Genomic DNA, 12,294 nt, shown 5'->3' with positions numbered 1-12,294 from the left:
GCAACAATTCCCACTGGCTCTCCCTTCCAACTTACACTTCAATCCCAGCAGCATGGTCTGTACATATAGGCACCTCAGGGGACTGCTGTGGCTGGATGAGGAGGGCCTTTGAATGGATGGCCTTGTGTGTGGCCGTTAGAGGAGAGAGGGAGGGAGGCAAAGTGAGAGAAAGAGAGGGAGAGTGAGCCTGTGTGGCCTGGGTTTTAAGACAGATAGGCTATTGATGGACTCCAGTACATTCAAATGTTCAGATGAAGTTCTGGCACATCGTGTGAAATATTCATGAATTGAGTATTTTTTAGGTTGCAGGGATTCTCACACAGAGAGGCTTGCTTTTGTTTCATCTGTGGTCTCACAACGCTGTGGAGCCTAAGAATGAAAATGTTTTTAGGTGTGTTTTTTGTCTTTATTTCCTTTAAAACGGTATTTTCTCTTTTGTGTAACCACTTCTTTTTCCAGTGAGCACTGAATACACCACTGAATACACTTATAGACCCACTCTGACACTATATCATTAAATAAATCAGAGGGCACAAATTCCAACTATACTGACGTATTTAGGTACGTCACTGCCTTCCCTGTGTACACACTCTAAGAAATAATACTGCTGCATACAGCTAAATGAAAAACAAGATGAATCAAGAAAGTCTGGATTTTTGGCATTGCCATCATTGTCTTCACCATTGTTTTATTTGTGATTTGTAGATGATCTTCCCCAGTCTTACTCTTTTTGAGACATGTTCAAACCTCTGGGGTGGCAGTTTAACCTGAACCCACAGTGCTTTGCATGAGATGGTGAGGCTTTCAAATATTTAAAAAGGGTATCTTAAGAGCATAAATGCAAAAAAGTTAAGAGAGAGAAAAAAAAAAAACGCTTTCCAGGGAGGGAATCTGATATGTAAATATCATTGCAACCAAATAATAATGTCAACCATTTTTCAAATGCAATGTCTTTCAGTGCAATGCAGCTTTGTTTATCGCAGCATATTTTCTTAAAGCCTTGCTAATCCATCAGAGGATTTTCACAGAAACTTGCCAACTTTATCTCAAACTATATTTATTCAAGTGTGAGGAGAATAAGACATTAGTTGATGCTCCTTTACTAAAAAATTCTTGTGTGGATAGCTTTTCAGTGAATTTAATTGTTGAGGCTATTTCAGCCCCAATTTCCACAGATAAAAAGGAAAGGAAGGAAAGGAAATAATAAGGAAATAATAAAAATTTGGCATTTGGAAATGCAGGTTTAATCAATCGCTGTTTATCTTGTAGTTAAATCTTACACAGAAATTAGTATAATTTCTATAATAATTCATCTTCCACTCTCTGTTGACCAGTGCTAAAGCAACAACCGGGAATTTAAGGTATTTTTCATCTGGGTGTGCTGCACCTGGGGCCACTGCTGCTGATTGGAGGAAAGCCAAATTTTATAAATTATAGCTCCTGAAACACAGACCAACTCCATGAGAGTACAGAACCCGATGCAAGCTTCATCTGCTGCCATTTATTTGAGCTGTTTCTCATTTGGATTGAGACATTTGAATTAGATTAGATCTCTACAATAACATCTTTCATTTACAGTAGATGTTTGATCATCATTATGTCAGAAACTGTTATTCAGGGTTATTTCTGTTTCCAGCCTTCTATCCATCTTTCATGGTTTTCATACTATATATACAAACCACAGGGAAAAGACTTAAAAGTATATAGCAAAGGTTTATATGTAGAAATATTAAATGAATCAGAAAGTACCTTGAATTGACAATAATTGTGCCCACAACTTTCACCTTCAATTCTCTTCAGAGTCAGAATGATATTTTTCCAGAGTTTTCAGTACAGTATTACTGTACAGCAGGCTTGCATGTTTGAATCAAAAGAAACTGGTTGTCAAATGATGGTATTTGACATCCTGGGATGAGAACATGTCGCCTCAGCACTTAAACAGCCGAAGTTTGCGAACAGCTAATGAGCATAACAAGTTCTTAGCAGCTAAAGAGACAGACAGGTTTGTCATTGGTAGAGACCCAAACAGAACTTAAAGGAGAGTGAATGGTGGACTTAGGTTCCTCAGATGGTCAGACACACAACAACAACAAAATATGCTAATTTTGTTCCGTGTCTGCGGGATGTGTAAATATGCAACTGTTAGCTAACATGTTGGTCATATCAGCTTTATAAGTTCATAACACGTTACTGTTGTTTTTACAGCTTGTTGAACTGCCTCCGTGTAGCTAATAAATAAATAAATAATAAACAAATAGAAAGGGGGGGAAAAAAATAGTAAATGCAGGTTCAAAGTCCAAGTTGATGAAAAAAATGAATGTTGATTGGTTTCTTCAGTCATTCACAAATAACTGTCAATAATTAAAACGTTGAGCATTTATATCCATCTACCTTAGCGAAATAATGTAAATGTTTTTTTCCCAAATCATTTTTTCACTTGCCACTCAAATCAAATGAATAAAGATATCACTGTGGCCTCTGAATGAGAGGTGCTATGTTTTGAAGAATGCATGGAATAAAAGAAGATGATATCTCTTTGATCATTTCAATTTTTAACACTCCATTGTGAGTTCAACAATGATGTAGGTGCAGGAATCTGTAGCCTTTTCAAGCCTTGGATCTTCTTTCCTAAATGCAGTTGATTTTAATGCAGCAGCAAACCACTACTTTTTTCCACTAAATTAACCCTTCTCGCATCATTTAAAATGCCTTTTCATGCCAAGATGAAAACCAAAAACATCCTATAGTCTCATTACTCTGCATCATCTCACACAGCATTACTTATATATAAAAACAACACTCACTATGTGACCCATGATGATTGCAAATCGTTTGGTATCCTGTAATCTTTCTGCCAAGCCCGAGCTGAATATTTATTATAGGCAGAAATGTTGTAAATAGAGGTTTGATGTCCTTCTTTATCTGATAAGAATCATTCTACAAGCACTACCCATTCATCAGTAAAACACGCAAAAATACTGAAATTCAAGATACAGTGGAGATTCAACAGAGAATAAAGGCAGATGTCACTTATATGTTAAATAATAGAATGACATGCATGCCATCTTAATAACAATTACATAGATAAAGATAGGGAAATAGAAAATAGAGAGAAAGAAACACGTGACGGTCACAAAACGGAAGTAATGGTAATGACGTGAACATGGGCCACAGGTGTCCTCTGAACAATTACAGAGCATGAACAGCTGGAGAAGCAGTGGCCCTGAGAGACTACAAGAAAATAACAAAGGAAAGAGCTAATAGAAAGACAGTCTTTTCTGCGCTATTGTGAGTATGAAAAATCACAAATGTGTATCTTAAAGAGAGAAAAGCAAGCCAGACCATCAGCCTGAGAGGGAGTATAGACCTAAGGAGAGTGTGGGTGTGGATAAATGAGTTCAGATGAAAGCCAGTAACATTGATTGTGTTTGAGCAGTCATCTTGTGACTCACTTACGAAAAGATCCAAGCCTGGGCTTCATTATCCAAAACACAGAGCACACTGCAGTATAACATGCATGAATCCTATTGATCCAACCTGTTGTGGAGAAGCAGAGAAAATGTACAGAGACGGAGACAAAAGATGGGTTGACTGCAGTGTTGACCAACACCATCAGACTGGCTGTTGTTTAAAGCAGCTGGTTCATGGAGCCCCACCACTCACAGAGAAAACATTTTGACTTTGGGAAACCCTTAAACTTTCAGCAACAGAGCAAATAAAAACCACACAAAATCCTATGTGAAATTCATAACAACCAATAGCGCATACAAAACACATTCAAATCAGGTGGGGGTAGAATGAGGGATTAGCATATAGTGTGAACACACTGCCATAAGTCTCACTGATGTGATGAATGGAAAGCTTTATAGCAGAGTTTTAAAACTCATTTGTCAACAGCAAATGGATCCAGAAAGTGCAGGTGTGTAAACATTATAGGGCATTTAACTAATGACACATTAAAGCAGTGCACTCTAATGTGGATGAAAATCATCCTCTGAAAGTTGTTTGTGGTTTTCTGTTCATATTTACCGGTTACAGTATATTTTGCTTCTAGATTAATGTATACCTTTTAAGTACACATAAAGAAAACATAAAGCAGGGAACTAAAATTTGAGCAGTGTCAGTGTCCTTCACTGAATAGAGATAAATTCAGCTGAGCTGTAATATCACGCAGGGTTCTGAATGACTGAATTACATCACTTGAAGGACAAAGTCCAATTTGCAGTTTTAAAAATTAGGGGCTTAATGTGCAAAGATGTAAACAACTGAGTAATGTCAACATGGTGAAGTCGTAGTAGTAGTGGTGGTGTTGACTGTACATTATTGTCAAATTTGATGATACCTTGTTTTGTCCAATGCAAAAAAAAGGAACTTTTCCCATTATGTGTCATTGCCCTTCAGAAAATAGCAACGTTATCATAGCTCAGTGTTTTAATTAAAACTCTAATGAATGCAGTGAATGGTCCAAGGACTCCAAGGCTGATTTATGACAAAGTAATAAATTACATACAGTAATGAATATTTTCAATTATAGACGTCCGGGCTGACAGAATCATCATCATCAGAGGGTTCAAATGAGACAAATGTCACACTGTATCAGCTTAGCTTAGATGTGACGTGGCAGCAACAAGTGTTTTCTATTTGTTTTTGTAATACTTGCATTATTTACAATTGCATGTATGCCCTTGGAAATGAATGACACCCCCACACGCATGCACACAATGCTGTGCTGATAGGTGGGAAATGTGACAACAGGAGGATGCAAAAGCCCAACTGGGCCTGTCCTGTCTTGACCTAGTTACTGTACAATGGCTTGCATCATTATCTGCAACATATTCAGAAACATCAAAGCAATCAGCAGACACAAGACAGCCACTAGATCGTTCTGGGAGGGAGGCAGGCTGAATAAGTTTGAGGAAATCCACAATAATATTTCAATAAATTATACAGCCGACTAATTGATTATTCAAATGATAGAAATCTAATTTGCAACAATTCAAATAATTGATGAATTGTGGAAGTCTACAGCCAGGCTAGTGGTTCTGTGAGGCTATTCTTAGGCACAGTGATGCTTTGAGCTAAATGATGATATCAGCAAGCTAATGGCCCACAATGACAACACTATGATGTCAATGTTTAGCAGGTATAATGTTCACCATAATCACTGTCTTAATTTAGCTTTTTAAAACTGAGACTGATTGGAAAGCAATTAGTTTGTGTTGGGTCATGAAACAAACAAAAAAAAAATCTTGGCTGTCTGATAGTTTGGGACATTTCAGTCAAACATTCAAAGGTCACTCTTATAGTGGTGCTAGATGAAAAGCCAGGGGAGCGCTAAAGTCTTGAGGATTCATACTCTGGGCACCATGGACATCACTATTAATCTGAATGGCAGTCCATCAAATAACTGTTGAGCTATTTCAGTCTGGTCCAAAGTATTCAAGTAATCACACAACTGTGAAAAAAAATCTCTAGTTCCAGTCTCTCCAGTTTGATACCACTGACTTTCTTTGTGGTTTTGTATTTGAGTGTTATTCAGTTGACACGACAAAACTAGAATTTATGGTAATAATGTTTATACCTTGATTTAGGGAAGTATGCATGGACTTTTTTCCACTAATCAAATATATTATAGACTAAACGATTAATGACAAAAATAACTGACAGATTATTTGATACTAAAAATAATTGTTGTTACAGACTGATATTGTATCTTGCCCAGTAGCGCTGATGTGTTTAACAAAACCCCCATTAGGTATAATGACATTGACTTTTTTAAACAGTGGACTTCCTCATTTTTAAGACACAGTCTGCACTTTAAGAGATCTGGAATGCTGAGTTCAAAATAGAATTGTGTGTGTATGTGTGTGTATGTGTGTGTGTGTGTGAGAGGGAGAGAGAGGGAGATGGAGAAACATAAAAATGAAAGAACATAAAAATCAAAGTAACTGGTACAATAGGTACCACCGTGTGAAGACTGTGGCCAATCAGCCACGGGTCAGTGGCACACAACGAGATGTAAGGTGCGATGTTGTGATGACATTTAGATGATATTTTCATGGACAAAGTTAATTTCAGCTTGAAAGCTACATGCATGCTCTGAAGCTGATGGGCTTTAAAAGTCAAACATTTAAATGTGTTACCAAAGTAACATATTTAAATTGGTGGTGTTGGTTTAGCACATAATCCTTTACTCAACGTTTAGCTCATTAATGGAGTAATTTATTCAATGGTCTATCTTTGAAAGGCTTTGTTCTGTCAAAGACTCGCAGCATTAATGGAGAAGATGGTGAAGATGATTGCTGTTCTGACATTTATGTGCAGTTGTTCTTTGAAGGCCGTATGTATTAATGTATATTCTCTATGGCTCTCACACACGCACATACTGTATCATTACATTGTGTAACTGGCATCTATTTGATTGTCATTTCTCAGAAAACAAACTATACACAACTATTCTGGGGGTATTTTACCTTCTATATGACTCGATAATCCTGAAACTGACTTGATGAAATCATTACATCCAATTCTCTTTGGCTATTATTATACCTCATTTATAAAAGCTCTGTCACTAACCTTATTCTGGGGCTTTAATTTCCAACTCAATTAGATTAGAGTGAAGTATGATTGAGTACTTAAACTTTTTGGGGCGGCGAGATTCAGACATTTTTGGCTGTGTCCAATTTCCTCCCTGGCGTGGTATGTGTGTGATACGTGGGAAACACCTTATCTAAATACCTAAATCCGTTTGGCATTTCTGTTAAAGATTGATTTTTCTAAAGCCTCGTCTTATCCCTGCTCTGCTATGATGCTGTAATTCTTTTAGACTCAGTTCAAATCTGTTAAAAAACTTTTTCTTCAAGTTTCTCTTAGTAGCCGTTCCAAATGCTACACTCTACAATTTGTCTGTCATCTTAGAGTTTCCAATGTTCTTTTTTACTGATGAAAATGACAGAATATGGTGCTTACTCTAAGGCCACAGTCAGAAATTGTGGCCTATTTCCAGGGCTGAAAGAGGGCAGAAAGAATACCCAAAGCCAGAGAGACGTACAAACAATCTACTTCAACAGGTCTGATTGGGCCTTTGAATCAATCTGTCTGGTGAGTGATAATGACAAAGCTGGAGGTAAACACAGCACTATATGAGCAGTCACAGCCTGAGATTTCACATCGGAGAGAGAATTTCGTTCCTCATCGGCAAAATCAAATGTGCTTGCGCGAGTTTAGCTACAGATCAGCATGATTGTGTGTAGCACACAAACCCTGATGAGCTCAAAACATCGTGTGATGAAATTGATACGTACAAGAGGAACAATCTTACTTCATCTTGACATGCTGACATGGTTCTGTCTCACAAACATCAGTGTTCTATTCAGACAGTGTTTGCTACCTGCTGCTCACCTTCTTCTAAACAGTTTCACATCACACACTGATATCTCGGAGCTGTTGCTCAGATTTTGGTTTTCTTAGAGGAATATACCTGCAAATCCCCTCAAACAGATCTTTGATACAGAGGGGGTAGAGGGATGCTTTGAAAGCCCTCGCTGTTTGTGTCTCTGAATCGATAGTGCCACCATTTCAACATAAAAGTGAAAAGTGCTTGGCTTTCAGAACTGCACCAGCTGAATAACACCCTGCCACGCATTGTCCTGCGGGATACTTCCCCCAGTTCAAAAAGCAATCTACCCTTTGACTATTGATTAGCTCCAGCCAAAATCAGTGACAGGGAAAGTGAAAAGAACTACTGAATGTATTTTATGTTCACCAGGGTGATAAACATAAGCATTACAGAGATGTTATTTAAATAGGTAACAGTCACCATCAATCATCATTGCACAGACCACCCAGCTGATTAACTACATTAGGTTGTAGGCTTAGACTTAAATTTTGAGACACATTAATTCCTCCTCATCCAAAGAGCCTTTCCTCTTTTAACATTCAAAACAAAAATATGGATTAAGTTTGAACAAAATAGCAGTCAGATCTTGTAAAAACGGTAAACATACAAGTCAGCCGGAGCAGCATTTCTAACCAGCTCATGCACTTAATTAGCAATCTAGCTGTAGTTGATGAAATCTGCCAACGATGGGCGTCACTTCAGCCGACGAAATCGGTGGTCATCGGTTAGAAATCGTAATGGCAAATAACCGTCAGAAACAGTTGCCTAAGAGTAAGGGTGTGGAGGTTGGTGTAGTGAATACTAAGTTCAGACTACACAATATTTTTGTCTATTAAGATAGTGACTGTGTGAGATTAGGTAATTATTGAGTCACGATAATAATGATACTGTTACATGTTGGTATGTGTCATTTCTCTAAAATGTCGCCATATTTACCAGCTGTGCATAGAGCAGCGTTCTGAGCTCCGATTGGCCAACTTCATGGAGCACGTCATGGACTTCATCATACCCGGTGAGCGAAGGCACAAAGTTCTGTAAAGCTAGTCTTTTTGTCAGCAGGCAAAATGTTGGCACCGAATGTGAAAACAAAACAAAAAATCATTGTTGTCGTATGCACTCCGAGGAAAGAGTTGTATATGAAAGTTTGTTTTGTATTTCAGCTGCAGACGGATGAGTGTCGCAGATGGACTGAATTCTAATTAAGCTTTAAATCAACAACAAATACTTCATGTAGTCATGCAACACCCGCCGTAATACTTTTCAAAAAGTCACCTCTGATGGAACTCTCACTCAAAGACTTAATAACATTTCATGTAAAAAAAGTCACAAAGTCTTATCAACAGTTTTATCAACTGTCTCTGAAAACTCCAGCTCTGCAGATAAATATTTAAATGTGAACTGTAAAGCAGGAGAAGAAATGATAACGGGCCTTTCTTGAGTTCTTGTAGCCTAGATATTCTTATGAAGTAGATAATCGAATTCAGTTTTATAACAGTGTTCATATCAGGCATGCATATCCGTGCGCTCTGCTTTGAGTTATTATATCGAATCTGTTGATCATTTTCCATCAGTCACGAACAGAGTTGTCTAAAATGGAGTAAAACAATTGTCCTCAATACGCGTCATTAAAATTCACACTGCATACTTGTTACAGAGGAGCAGACACAAGGAATTAGACTTTTGGAGAGTGTAGGAGCCATTATGTGATTAAATTACCATTCATAATTTTGCTATCTGGTGCTTTTAGCCTGGATGGTTGCCTGGATAAACAGGCCGCCTCTTCCAACTGAGATATGCGTGTTCTGTATTGTGCCATTATTTATTCAAATAGCAGTTTTTAGACAGTACTTTCAGTGTCATTTGGGAGCAGGAAAGAGGAATGATATCTTCAGACTGTCACGTTGCTCTTTCATGTTTATGCCTTTGATGACTTTATTAGTTGTCTGCCTGTGTGGTATTGATCATGTTATATTGCCAGCCGCCTAGAGGAAGCTGTTGTTCTTTTAATGCCACAGAGCCTTTCCTGAGAGATTGGGTCAAGTATCGAGTCGGGCAAACTTGTTTAGACTCAACTGTTTTTATGAGGGAAAGCAATGATCCTTTTCATTACTTTGTATACATCTTAAACTACTCAGTAATTCACATTTCAAGGTTTTGAGGCTACTTAGGTTGAGGAGTGTTTGACTTTAAGATGGCAACCATTTCTCGCTGCAATGACATATTAAATCGGACTTTGTTGGCCCTATATATTGCCTCAAAGCCGTCAAACTCAGTCCATGTATTTCTCCCTCCATCGTTTACAAAAACATTCACCTTCAGGAAAATGAGCTGAGGTGTATTCAGCTCAGACAGGGTCATAAAACTCCCCAAGCTTCATGCTGATCAACACACTCTTGCTTCATAACTCACAAGCCTTGATAACAAAAACTGCAGCGTGCACCCAAATTGATGGGGTTGGTTTGTCTAGTTGGGGAGAAAAGACCTTTGTCAAAGAGCTGGTTCAAATGTCACCCAGGGTGCTGATAAATCACATCTAACACACCAAACCTCCATTTGTCTCTCTTCTCTTGTAAGCCAGTGATTTGTAGTTGGCTCCATTTTTGTCAGCTCAAACCTAAGTGGGCTACCGTTTGTCTAAGCTCAGAGACTTCTTGTTGTCTCAACCCATAAATTAAACTGATTATGTGTTTTTCACTTAATCCTTCCAGAGATCATGTTCATCTTTTAGTGACTGAAGTCAACACTTGAATAATGGAGTTAACAGGAAACAGTTGTTTAGACTTGCACAGTTTTTAGGATCCAATCAATGCCTTGCATAAAAGTGCTATATGTAAGCACATTGCCCACATATACAGTGAATACATGAATAACAAAGCAGTTGTTAGATATTAAATTCCACATCCAGCTGCTGCTGCATGATTAGAAAACAAATACATTGGTAACAGTGACACGGTCTGCTGTTTGAAGACACATTACCACTTTGGAGATATGCAAATGATTAATCAAGACTGCTTCAAGGTCAGGCACTCGGGCAATTTACATTTAACATGGCCAGTAGCAAAACAAATCAATTTTCCAACCTTAAACTCTTTAATGGCTACACGCATGCAATCAGGTGAGCTGAGCACGTAGATGTGTGAATTACTGACAGATTGACTCACTGAGGGGTATTGAGAGGTTGCATCCTCCCACACTCTTGAATGCATCTTCTGTACGGGGAATCAGATGCAAAAAAAAGTGACAGATATGGAGCAATAGATGAATAACTAAAACCCCCACAGAACTGGGTGCCAGGCAACAGATGCTGATAACTGCCTCAGATTAGGTCCTAGATTGTCGTCGGCTCCTGCCAAGACTCTGATGCTATATTTACTCCTCCCTCTCTCCATCCCTCCTCTGATCGTGTCTGTGCCACCACGGTGTGTCATCTCCACATTATGTCTACGATGGAGCGCCAGGTGTGAAGTGGAGATGAATTCTGAATGCCAGGATACTTTCACTTAAGCAGGGAATGATATTACAGAAGTAAGAGAGACTGGAGCTCTGTAATATATTCATCCAAGCTTGATTGGGGCCCCAGATGTTAGTGGTTAAATATGGCTCAAGTTTGAAAACTTTTGAAACCTTTTCTTTTGATGGAACCCAGAACAGCTTTCACACCGCTGAAGAGACCTCATTTGAGCATACCACAACCTTTAGGTGAAATATTCTTTATCATTCAAGCAGCTATTTTGAAAGTCAAAGTGTACTTTTTCATGAATCTCCCTCTGTGCAGAGCTAAATGTCAATGTTCTGTTTGGGCTTGGATTCAGAAACGGGCTGAGAGCCAGGACAGCTTTGGAAGAATTAGATATGGACTTGACAAAAACACCTCAGTCAGCGATTATGTCAGTAGAGATAAGGAAGAGTGTGGGGGAAGACTGGTGTGAAAAAAAAAAAAAGTTGTGCTGACACAACAAAATTTTGACTTATAGGTCTTTCATTTGAACAGGATTTGTAGGACAGCAGGTTTTCAGCACCGAGTTATTTTTCTTATCAATATTAACTATGGAAATTATTTATGAGAAATACACAAAACAGAAAAAAGAAATTGAGAGGAATACACTGTTCATGCAGTGGTGGAGGATCCTTTCAGATCCTTTGCTTAAGTAAAAATAATAATACTGCAATACAAAAATGCTATTATGCCCATATAAAAATAAGACATAAGTGGAAGTCAAATAAATGTAGTGGAGTAATATTTCCCTCTGAAGCAGCTTGACAGGAAAACACTCCAGTAAAGTATAAGGACCTCACTTTCCGTCTAAAGTACAGAAGTTAAGTAAATGTTTGTAACATCCAAACACTGCATTTATCAAACCAAACCAAGTTTTGATATTCTTGATATTGTTTGCCAATTCCATTCAACATTAACCTTACAAATAATCTGATTTTACAGGGCAACACAGACAAAATCCTTTACATTGTACAATCGATAGCCAGTGACCTCTGTACCTGCTTTTTTTCAGGACTAAACCAAAGCAAATGGAAAACTTTACTCTTCAAATTGTTTGGCAAAGGGAGAGACGAGGACACAGGACAAAGACCTGGAGGACACAGATTTTCCACAGCAGCCAGTCAGCAGGCTGAACAGAGCAGCTTAATTGAAGAGCCTGAAATAGAGACTCTCTATTAAGGCTGAAGAGGCTCCCTGCACCAGCAGCCTATCAGGAGGGACAATTCTCTGACTTTGCTCTCTGTATACCCTCAAGATAGCAGAGTGAGAAAAAAGGGACACAATTATCAAATAGCACAAAGATGCTGCATAGTCATAGATAGGCGACTCATTTGGCCGTGTTGTGGCAATTTAGCGCTGACATGAGGCAGTGTGTCTTGTAACTTTCAGCCAAATTGTT

This window comes from Chelmon rostratus, chromosome 2 (assembly GCF_017976325.1).
Source record: "Chelmon rostratus isolate fCheRos1 chromosome 2, fCheRos1.pri, whole genome shotgun sequence".
Classification (NCBI taxonomy): domain Eukaryota; kingdom Metazoa; phylum Chordata; class Actinopteri; order Chaetodontiformes; family Chaetodontidae; genus Chelmon; species Chelmon rostratus.
The sequence above is the reverse complement of the archived record's forward strand: the minus strand, read 5'-3'. Positions refer to the sequence as shown.